At 47.9% G+C, this 11,398-nt stretch overlaps 1 non-coding gene across 1 annotated transcript; it reads right to left on the bottom strand.

Moving 5' to 3' along the window:
* On the bottom strand, positions 1–75 carry TRNAC-GCA (transfer RNA cysteine (anticodon GCA)). Its single transcript has one exon. It is a non-coding gene; the product is annotated as a tRNA-Cys (tRNA).
* Between the last annotated feature and the right edge of the window lie 11,323 nt (positions 76–11,398).

Genomic DNA, 11,398 nt, shown 5'->3' with positions numbered 1-11,398 from the left:
CGTCCTGGTCCGGGACTCGAACCCGGGACCACCGCCTTTGCGGGGCAGCCGCTCTGCCATCTGAGCTAACCAGGCGGTTAGCAGATGGCAGGGCGAAGTCGAATTTGTCGACAACACGAAGTAAAGGCAAGAGTTTTGACGTAGTAGTTCTGCGGAAACCCGCAAGGTGGAGAGAAGTAATGAATAAAGGGAAAATCAGACATCCACCCGTTCGTGGATTGGACTACGGCATGGTGAGAAACTTTGTTCGACAGTCTGGGACGCACTTCAAGCAATTAGGCCTACTGGCCGGCACCTAGGCTAGACTTGTGACGCAGTTAACGAAAAACAGCGTGGCCGTCGTGGCGCAGTTCATTTGAATTAATAAATCGTACTGGCAGATGGTTGCGATGCTTTCTATGAGCCCCAATATTATTTTAACTCATTTCGATAGTTTTTGGGCACGCTAGTCGGCTTCGGAATTCGGGCAGGCTACTGCAGTGCAGTGAAACACTATTTCGGGTGCACTGAATTTTACTGCGACAAGTTTTGGCGCTTTTTCTGACCGCCAACATTATCGTATTTCATTTCATTACTTTTTGGGGTACCTTTGGAGCGCAGTGGGCGCGCCTGGCGCTATGACGCGGTTAGCGAAAAGCAGCTCGGCCGCAGTGCGCAGTTTCGCACTTTAATGCACTGACAAGAACAAGTTCATGGCGCTTTCTCTGACGCCCAACATTGGTGAAAATTATTTTCGGTACTTTTTTATTTGTTACTTGTGAGGCACGCTCGCCGCGCCGGTCGTGACGCAGCGAAAAGCAGCTCGGCCGTGGCGACAGTTAGTTTGGCGCGTGCTGAATCTTACCGCGACAAGTTTGTGGTAATTTTTATGTCCCCGCAACAATTTAGGCCTTCTTTCTGTACTCACGCTTGTCAAAAACGCGAAAAGAATTGTCAAGAGTGATAATACGGGAGTCTGTCGCTTGCGCCGTACTAGCATACTATCGCGTCGGTTGTAGATAAGCTCGCGAAACGCGCCGTAGCCCGTGCATTCGTGCTAATAAAGTGCAGGAAATAAGGCCCGGGAAGAGGGGAATACTTGGAATTATGTTTTTGTGGTATGCACGGTATTGTTTCGGATGAGTCGGGTATTTTCAACGCCATGTGTGTAAATACGAACTGCTTTTGTTAGTAATGCCACCCACTCACCACTTTCGCACGCTTCGCCTCTGCACGCATTATGCTTACATGTCAATACCCTAATAACACTTGCTTGTAATTTTTTTCAGCTGACGTCATCTGGTGGAGCTTCCTGCGGAAACTACTGCTGCTTACCTGGTGTCACAACGTTGGATAAATGCACAAAAATCCCGCAACTAGCATTTATACGTAATACAATAAACATTTTCACATTTCACAAGGCATCTTTATGAGATTGCTCGTGGCACTTATTCGATAGAGGCTTGTGAAGATCGTTAGTAATCAATTTTACTTATTAATAAAACGATGTCGCGCGGAGGCCACGCGCGGTGCAGCTGCAGGAGCACAAAAAAAAAACGGAGCTGGCCTGACGCGTACCAGTTAGTATTCAAAACGCGCGCGAACAAAACCGAAACAGGAAGTGTGGTTCAGGTATTAAAGCCGACGGCTTGGTGCGTTGCAATCAATTGGGCCGCAGGGCTCTTTGGGAGTATCCGCTCTTGTTGTATTCCTTTCTCTATGGTTTAGTCGCGGCGAACGATGACTGATTCTGGGCTTTTGATAGGTTTCTTTTTTCTTTCCTTTATTTTTATTTTTGATGCTACATAGTAAGCAAGCTAAGGTAACCGTTAATCAACAAGCGTAAGACAGCGGACATCAGGAACTATAATATGGATAGAATCGAACAGGCTCTCACGAACGGAGGAAGCCTAAAAACAGTGAAGAAGAAACTAGAATAGACAAAGCCGGCAATATCGTTACTAATATGGATGAGATAGTTCAAGTGGCTGAGGAGTTCTATAGAGATTTATACAGTACCAGTGGCACCCACGACGATAGTGGAAGAGAGAATAGCCAAGAGGAATTCGAAATCCCACAGGTAACGCCAGAAGAAGTAAAGAAAGCCTTAGGAGCTATGCAAAGGGGGAAGGCAGCTGGGGAGGATCAGGTAACAGCAGATTTGTTGAAGGATGGTGGTCAGACTGTTCTAGAGAAACTGGCCACCCTGTATACGCAATGCCTCATAACCTCGAGCGTACCGGAATCTTGGAAGAACGCTAACATAATCCAAATCCATAAGAAAGGGGACGCCAAAGACTTGAAAAAATATAGACCGATCAGCTTACTGTCCGTTGCCTACAAAGTATTTACTAAGGTAATCGCAAATAGAATCAGGAACACCTTAGACTTCTGTCAACCAAAGGACCAGCCAGGATTCCGTAAAGGCTACTCAACAATAGACCATATTCACACTATCAATCAAGTGATAGAGAAATGTGCAGAATAGAACCAACCCTTATATATAGCTTTCATTGATTACGAGAAAGCGTTTGATTCAGTCGAAACCTCAGCAGTCATGGAGGCATTACGGAATCAGGGTGTAGATGAGCCATATGTAAAAATACTGGCAGATATCTATGGCGGCTCCACAGCCACCGTAGTCCTCCACAAAGAAAACAACAAAATCCCTATAAAGAAAAGCGTCAGACAGGGAGATACGATATCTCCAATGCTATTCACAGCATGTTTACAGGAGGTATTCAGAGGCCTGGAGTGGGAAGAATTGGGCATAAAAGTTGATGGAGAATACCTTAGCAACTTGCGATTCGCTGATGATATTGCCTTGCTTAGTAACTCAGGAGACCAATTGCAATGCATGCTCACTGACCTGGAGAGGCAAAGCAGAATGGTGGGTCTGAAAATTAATCTGCAGAAAACTAAAGTATTGTTTAACAGTCTCGGAAGAGAACAGCAGTTTACGATAGGTAGCGAAGCACTGGAAGTGGTAAGGGAATACATCTACTTAGGGCAGGTAGTGACCACGGATCCGAATCATGAGACTGAAATAGCCAGAAGAATAAGAATGGGTTGGGGTGTGTTTGGCAGGCATTCTCAGCAGGTTGCCACTATCCCTCAAAAGGAAAGTGTATAACAGCTGTGTGTTACCAGTACTCACATATGCGGCAGAAACCTGGAGGCTTACGAAAAGGGTTCTGCTGAAATTGAGGACGACGCAACGAGCTATGGAAAGAAGAATGATGGGTGTAACGTTAAGGGATAAGAAAAGAGCAGATTGGGTGAGGCAACAAACGCGGGTAAAGGACATCTTAGTTGAAATCAAGAAAAAGAAATGGGCATGGGCCGGACATCTAATGAGGAGGGAAGATAACCGATGGTCACTAAGGGTTACGGACTGGATTCCAAGGGAAGGGAAGCGTAGCAGGGGGCGGCAGAAAGTTAGGTGGGCGGATGACATTAAGACGTTTGCAGGGACAACATGGCCACAATTAGTACATGACCGGGGTAGTTGGAGAAGTATGGGAGAGGCCTTTGCCCTGCAGTGGGCGTAACTAGGCTGATGATGATGACGATAATCATTTTAGTATATTGACCTAACAGGAATATTGCGTGTAAAGGCAAAACGTGCGTATGTGGTGAATGAGGGGCATTACAGGCAAATTCACTTTTACATACATTTCGTAGCAATTAGACTCCTCCCAAACAATGCCATAAAATATGAAGAAAACATCCGATTGTCAAGCATCCCTCCCTTCCCGGGCATTATTTCATGCACCTTAAGAGCACAAATACACGGGTGACTGCGCGTTTCCAAAATAACTTCGCCTCAGTCGACGTGATGTTACGCCTAGAACACAGACGTGGCTACGACACAGGCTCTCAACCAGACCATGTAACACGCTCGCAGAATGCCTTCTAGTCGCACTCAAGACAAATTCGTGGGCGCAAAGCCTGTTTTCAGTCGCTCAGAAGACACAAATGTCAAGCTCTTGAGCTCCTCGGCGTTATCTTTTACGCAACCTGCCGGCGCAAGCAACACACTCCCGTGTTATCACTCTTGGCAATCAATCATCGCGTTTTCGACAAGCGTGAGTACCGAAATAAGGTATATGTTGTTGCAGGGCCATGAAACGCGTCGCAAGCTTGTCCCACTAAAATTCAGTTCACGCAAAACTACCTCACCACGGATGGCTTGCTTTTTTCCCAACAGCTTCACAACCCCAGGCGCTGCGAGCATGCCTAAAATGTATCCCAAGATGACACGAAAAGAATTACAAAAACTTTTGGGGTCAGACAATGCGTCACGAACTTCTCCCAGTAAGATTCGGTACACGCGAAACTGCGGCACATAGCAGACCTGCATTTCGCTAACCGCTCCACTACGCCGAGTGCGGCTACTGTGCTTGAAAAGTACCCCAAAAAGTAACGAAATTAGTTACAATAATGTCTGAAGTCATAGAAAGCGCCAGAACTTGTCCCGGTAAGATTCAGTAAACGCGAAACTGCTTCACATGGCCGAGGTGCTTTTCGTCCCAAAGCCAGGTGCGGCGATTGTGCCCAAAAACTGCCGAAATAAGGTATAATAATGCTTGGGCTCATAGAAGGTGTCGCAAACATCTCTCAGTATGAGTAATTAACTCAAATTACCTAGGTTTGGACGGCGGAGCTGTTTTTTGATGACTGCGTCACTATATAGGTTCAGTTTTGTGCACTAAGCCTAAATGTGCTTTAAGTGCGTCGCACAATGTCAAACAAAATTCCTCACCTTGCTTTAATCCCGAAGCACAGCAGTGCCGTGTCGAAATGCAGACGGAACACAAGAGAACGCCGGGAGCCCAAAATACGGGCTATATCTAAAAGAGACGGGTCGCCGAACAGGCGAGCTTCACGTGCGCAGCCGGCCTCGCTCACTTCGGTGGCAATGTCTGGCGAATGACGCATGCATATGGCGCGTCTGGCGCGCCACTAGCTTGTTGCTAGGTGACGCAAGAAAAATAAGTCGCGAAGTATACGTTCATTTATACGCAAAACTCTTTAGTTTTAGCGGGAAAGAGTGAGTGAGTGAGTGAGTGAGTGAGTGAGTGAGTGAGTGAGTGAGTGAGTGAGTGAGTGAGTGAGTGAGTGAGTGAGTGAGTGAGTGAGTGAGTGAGTGAGTGAGTGAGTGAGTGAGTGAGTGAGTGAGTGAAGAAACTCTTATGAATGCCTGCAGAACGGTTAGCCTTCCCTTGTTAGGGAGGCGTCACCATGACGTGGCCATGACGCCCTCGCGGCGTGTGACACCTCTACTTCTCCCGCGGCCGCACTACTCCCTTTGGTCGACCGCGCCTGCCCCTCTTTTGGGGTGGCATCCTCCCTCCGGTTTCGCTCGGTCGTTGCCTTTCGAGGGCCGCCGAGACCTGCTGGATGGCCTGGGCTTGGACTTCTTGATCATAGCACCTCGTTGCGGTCTCGAGCCGCGGCGGGATCGTTATTATCGTTGCAACTTCGGGCGGATTCTTAGCACAGTCCCAAAGGATGTGAGCTGCAGTGGCTCTTTACAGGTCACTTATAACACACATAACACACACATAACACAGGTCACTTACATAAACACTTGGACACACGTACCTCATCAGCACCGGAGGGAATAACGACCCCGTTTGAAGTTGTCGATATAGAACCCCTTCCTTACGGGTAAAGCCCGGATGAGATGCTGGCATAGTCCTTCGCTCTAGTCTGTAACACTTAACAATTTCGTTGTAGAAAGTCATTCTGTCCTTCGTTTCCCAACACCACGACGGGTCGACCGAAGTAGCAGCGGCACGGTTGGTTAGTCCTCGCGCCGCCGCGTTCGCCGTCTCGTTGTGGTTTGCGCTGCCGCGATCCGACACATCACTGCCCATGTGGGCCGGAAACCACTTTATCATGACACACCGATTTTCACTCGCGAGATCGACCGCACGCAACACACAAGCGGCTTCACCACACACCCTTGCTCTGGCGTAATTTTTCACTGCCGTCCTAGAATCACAGAGCACAGTCGTGCATTCGGGATCGGCGATGGCCAGGGCAATGGCCATCTCCTCGGCTGGATGCACCCCTCGAGTCCGCACACTCGCCGCTGTTCTCGTTGCACCGGTCGATGCCCCGACGACAGCAGCGGCGAATGCCTTTCTGTCATGTAGATACTCTGCTGCGTCCACAAACACGGCACCCCTGTCTTTGGCATGGAGGTCGATGAGCGCCTTGGCCCTCACCGCCCGCCGCTCTTTGTGGAACTCAGGGTTCATGTTTCTTGGCACCGGACATACCCGTAGCCATCTGCTAATTGCGTCCGGTACAGGCACTTCTGTATTTTCGGGACCCTTTTCCTTTGGCCCCAGGCCTAGGTCACGCAGCACTTGTCTGCCCATTCTTATTTCCGACAGCCGCGCGAGCTGGGCGGTCATCTGCGCCTCGGCGATTTCTTCCAGCGTGTTATGCACTCCCAGGGCCAGGAGGTTGTCGGTGCTTGTGCAGTCGAGAAGTCCGAGTGCAGCCTTGTACGCTTTGCGTATGAGCGTATTGATCTTATTTCGCTCCCACTGCCTCCAGTTGTGGAAAGCAGCAACGTATGTAATGTGGCTTATAGCGATTCCACTAGCCGGGCGAGGCTTTCTTCCTTCATGCCTGCTGTTGTGTAGGACACTCTCTTGATGAGGAAGATGGCCGTGGTGACTTTGGCTACGGTAAAGAATAAAAAAAAATAAAACGTTGTCTGCAAGTTCATTTCACATTCTTTTTTCTTTTTTTGCGATGCTCGCGTCAGCTAACGAATGGGGTTGCAGTAGGCGTGACGTGTTTCCTGTTGGTAGTTTTCGCCGAGTGTCCCTCCTTGCCAGTTTTCGCCGAGCGTCTACGAGAGACGCCGTCGTGGACTGCTTTTGATTTTGACCTATCGATTTCGTTAAGGTGCCCCCTATTATTTCCCTAACGGCTTTGCCATCCGCACTCATGGGCTACCGCAGCAGCTCCAAATCAAGATCTGCTTAAGTATTAAGACATATACATGAATATTTTGGTTTTGCACCTTCACGCGAAAGTCACCACGCAAAAATTGAGCAAACTGTCTTTGTTTCGCCGTCCGTTAGCGTGCTATGGCCGAAGCTGCTCGCAATATTACGTCACATTTACTGGCCACCAGGCCAGGTACACCCTTGGGTACGACATATAGAGTACTTGCAGTTAGTTCTCAATGTAGTCTCCTGTCACGGTTATTCACATGCGTGAAGGAAGACCGCTATTTAAAATTATTGTGGAGTAATATATGCGGGATTTGTCTGTTCTCCATATTGGCTACCATGTCGCCGTTCCGCTTTTATAATATAGCCGCAATCTAGAATAGCAGGTGTCGAACGCCATGAAGGCTACCCACATACTCAAAGACCTCGCGCGCAAGTCCTGACACTTACTTGTTTCAAGAGTTGTGCGAGTGCCAAGGACATCCTTAACGAATGTTAAAAAATAATTGATGGAGTTTTACGAGCCCAAACCACGGTCTGATTATGAGGCACGCCGCAGTAGAGGATTCGGGAATAATTTAAAGAACTTGGGATTTTTTAATGTGCGCCTAACCCTAAGTACACGGGTCTTTTCGCATTTCACACCCATCGAAATACGGCTGTCTTGGCTGGGATTCGATCCCGTGACCTTGTGATTAGCAGCCGAACGCAATAAAAACTAAGCAACTATGGCGGGTAAGGAAGGTGGCAGTTCGAGGAAGGTGACAGTCGGCACGTGAGACGATTTGTTCCCATCCTCATTGCCCCCGAGAATCGGTACCAGCCGTCGAAGTATGACACCGTAGAGTGCACTGTATTTAATGCGATGGAGTCCGCATCCAATATTTCAGACCCGAAGCACCCTGTAACGATTGACGACCAGGCATATCGCTTATACATGCAGTCACCTGACAGATGCCGGGCACTAGCGTCGGCTACAGGACCTACGTACTTGACCTCTCTTCAACACTTGCCGACATTCTCGCCGGATTTCACACCCTTGCGTTTCAGCTTAACTGCTTCAATAGCCACTTTATTTGTGCCAAAATTTGGCCACCATGTCAACGTCATGGTTTCTTATTTTTAGGTCATCTTTTATATTTACGCTAATGTCCTGAGATTTCCAGTGGTTTCACCTTTCCAAAAATGCCCGCATTTTTGTCGGCCTCTGTTCATATTCTGGAGGACATTTAATACACGTTGAAACCATAGCACGGCCCCTGAGCACGCTGCTGAAAAATAATTTTATTTTCATGAGGTCTTGTGCAAGCTTCTGCCTTCTTGCCGTTCATCAACCTCCTGATTTCCCTGTCACTTGTATCCCATTTTGACGACTATGATCCCACGGAAGCTGGAAAGGATATAATGGCATGGGATTGAAGTCGTTTAAATCAATTCTGCCGTGGACACGACAACCGCTTTTGCTTACTGCGAATACAAATATTGCATTAATGAGCGCCATTCTTAAGCATATATATTCAGTCTAAAAATTATGCGGATCCCACGCACTGTGCGAATCAATGTAAGCGAAGTTTGCTGTATTGTTTGTTTTGATTGACAATAATTAGCGTTAATGCTGACTGCGAATGTATGATTTCTTCAGCGTATAATGCAATACGAGAGTAGTCAGTTGATGGCCAAATGTTACCTTGCGTACACTACTGCTCTTTGTATACGTAGTACACAACAAACAGCGAGCCGTGTTTGCTTGAGGCGTTGTTGTGCGCTATTTTTTGGAACCTGTGAGAGGGTTGAGCATTGCCATTGTTTTACATGACATATCGCATCGATGCAGACGTGTCGGCAGAATTATGGTGCTCTACGTGCCAAAACACTATCGGATTATGAGGCACGCCGTAGTGGCATACTCAGGATTACCTTTGATACCTTGGTGTTCTTTAACACGCCCCTGAATCAAAATGCACGACCGTTTTTGTATTTCGCTCCCGTCAAAATCCGGCTCCCACGGCGGGGATCGTACCCGCGACCTCGAGCTATGCTATGGCCGTCAAGCTACTGCGGCGGGCACATCAGTGTTGATTTGACGTGCGACCACTTCAGTAGTGTCACCTATACCCTACGGTAGTTAATTGCGACTTTGCGTCTGCAAGCCCAGCGTCAGTTGTACACTTGACAAATTTTCATGGGGTTCATTCTTTAGAAATAGCTTAAACGTACAATACCGTGCCTTCAGTTTGCCCGCAACCACAGTCGTGTCTATAGTAGTAGAGTTTCGTTATCTTCTCACGTCGTCTTTTCCCTGTCCCGTCCTTCCCCCTTGTATGAGAACTGCGAGCGAAGAATGGATAGGGTGATATTCGGTCGTTTCGCGAAGGCCCGGTTCTACCCATTTTCGGCCTCTTCTCCCTGCCCCCTCTCTGCCCTTCTACCTACCTCTCTTCAGGATTTGCGTGTTAGGATAAGGGTAAAGGCTGCAGTTTCTGCAATGCTTTATGCTGGGTGTCACGGATAATTACAGCTGTCAAGAGGTTAATGTGACGTCACCGAGGGAGCTCCAGAGGGCGTTATACACATGTAACGCGATGGAAAGGTCCAAATGAGTTTCTTGCGCCGCCTGTCCTCTTTTCCACGCTCCTTCCATTTATATGCACGCTCTGAACCTCCCTTCGACACGGCGTGCTAGACAGCAACAGCACCAGTTGAAAATTCGAAGGAAGAAGCAAAGAAAGCCTCACTTTAAAACGTTGTCTTTATTTGTTGGCGTCCAGTGGCGTGTCGTAGTGGCGTAAATGCGTCCTTTGCGTGATTTCTAAGCGGCGATAGCTAACTGGCAGACTCACTTGTCCACTAGACTTTCTGCCTTCAGGAGCAATCTTATCGTGTTGCCAAGGCGCGAATGGTCAATGCAATTTACTACAGACTTGCAAGACTGTTTTTTTAGCCTGGTGCTTGAGCCGCTAAGATGGCTCGAGCCGCTAAAGCCACTTAAGCCACCAAAGACTGCTTGAGCCGCTACCTGACAAATGACCGTAACTTTGGCAGAATACTCTCATTGAAGCGCATGTGTGCAGAACGTCGGTCACCTTAGCTTTATTGTAAATTTGCTTTCACCTACTCTTTTCGGTTAAAACTGATACCCGGAGCAGATGTGAGACCTACCGTTGTATCTTTTTTTCTTGTTTTCTAGGTTTAAACCAAAAGCCCTCATTCCTAACTTTAAGCAGCAACAGCTTCATCATCAGCGACTTAAACGCTCAATTACACAAATTTTTTTGTGATTTTTTAAGATATGGCGTAAGGATACTATATTTCGAGATCATGTCGCTGCCAATACGAGCCGACGCCACGTATCGACGAAAGGGCATAACACTGCCGATGCACGCGGCAGGTTACTGAATTATGAAAACAGGAAATACGACTGTTTTTCAGTTCTCGCGACTGATCATACGAAGAACACAAGGCACCCGCCACCATGACACATTTTTTTTCGACAACAGCGACACACAACGGCGTACTGATATACTTATTAAAGGAGTTTAATTTTATTTTTCATCGGAGAACCGCAAGCGCAAGGAACGCCACGTGTATACCGCGGCCACAGCGTACTGTAGCCGCACTCTTTTTCCTCTAGCAATATGACCGCCGGCGGCTTCACGCGCTCCCATAGGCGGCGGCTGTGACTGGCACTCTAGAAGTTTAAGTATGTAACCTCCTTGCATAGAAACGACAGCATGGTCGCTAATATATTGTTGGCTTGGATATGTTTGGCACGAGGCCCAAGACGGCACCCTGTCTTCTAACGCGTTCTTATGTTTGCGTTCGCGTCTCTGTCTTGAGAGGACGCGCACCGCAGCATGCTGCAATGGTGCTTGCGTTGAGCGTATGTAAGGCGAGAAACGCTGTTCTAAACTGTCTGTTCTCCAACTTGTGCAGTACGTAAACCCATGTTTATAGTATTCGAGCAATAGCAAGAGTCACGAGTATGGCCACCCTAACCGCAAGCGTCACGGCCTGGTCGTAACTTGTCGCGACAGCGCAGTTGTAGTTCACAGACCCTGCCAATAAGGAACACGCGGCGAGGTATGGCCGATCAATAAGTAATTGTCAGAATTGGTTTCCAGTAGACGTTTATTACCATGAACGGCGGGTGGTTATACGACGGCAAAAGACGGATGCTGGGTGGTTACTCCAATCATCTCCTCGCCACATCACACATCTATACTAGAATTGAACCGGTTTTACTAACTCTCGCTTATATTCTCTCGACGCAAAAAATGCGACTGCGCCTGCCACACAGACTCTAGCCTTTCCTCTTTTTGTCCCCCGCTCCTTTTCCAATGTGCTGAGACGTGCTTCCACCGATGCTTGCTCCTCGTTTTTCTTAATAAATGAAGTCATTCATTCATTCATTCATTCCTAAATTAGTGCAGAAAATAGCG

Source organism: Dermacentor albipictus, unplaced genomic scaffold (genome assembly GCF_038994185.2).
Source record: "Dermacentor albipictus isolate Rhodes 1998 colony unplaced genomic scaffold, USDA_Dalb.pri_finalv2 scaffold_13, whole genome shotgun sequence".
Classification (NCBI taxonomy): domain Eukaryota; kingdom Metazoa; phylum Arthropoda; class Arachnida; order Ixodida; family Ixodidae; genus Dermacentor; species Dermacentor albipictus.
Note: the sequence above shows the minus strand (reverse complement) of the source record. Positions and strands in the feature narration are given on the sequence as shown.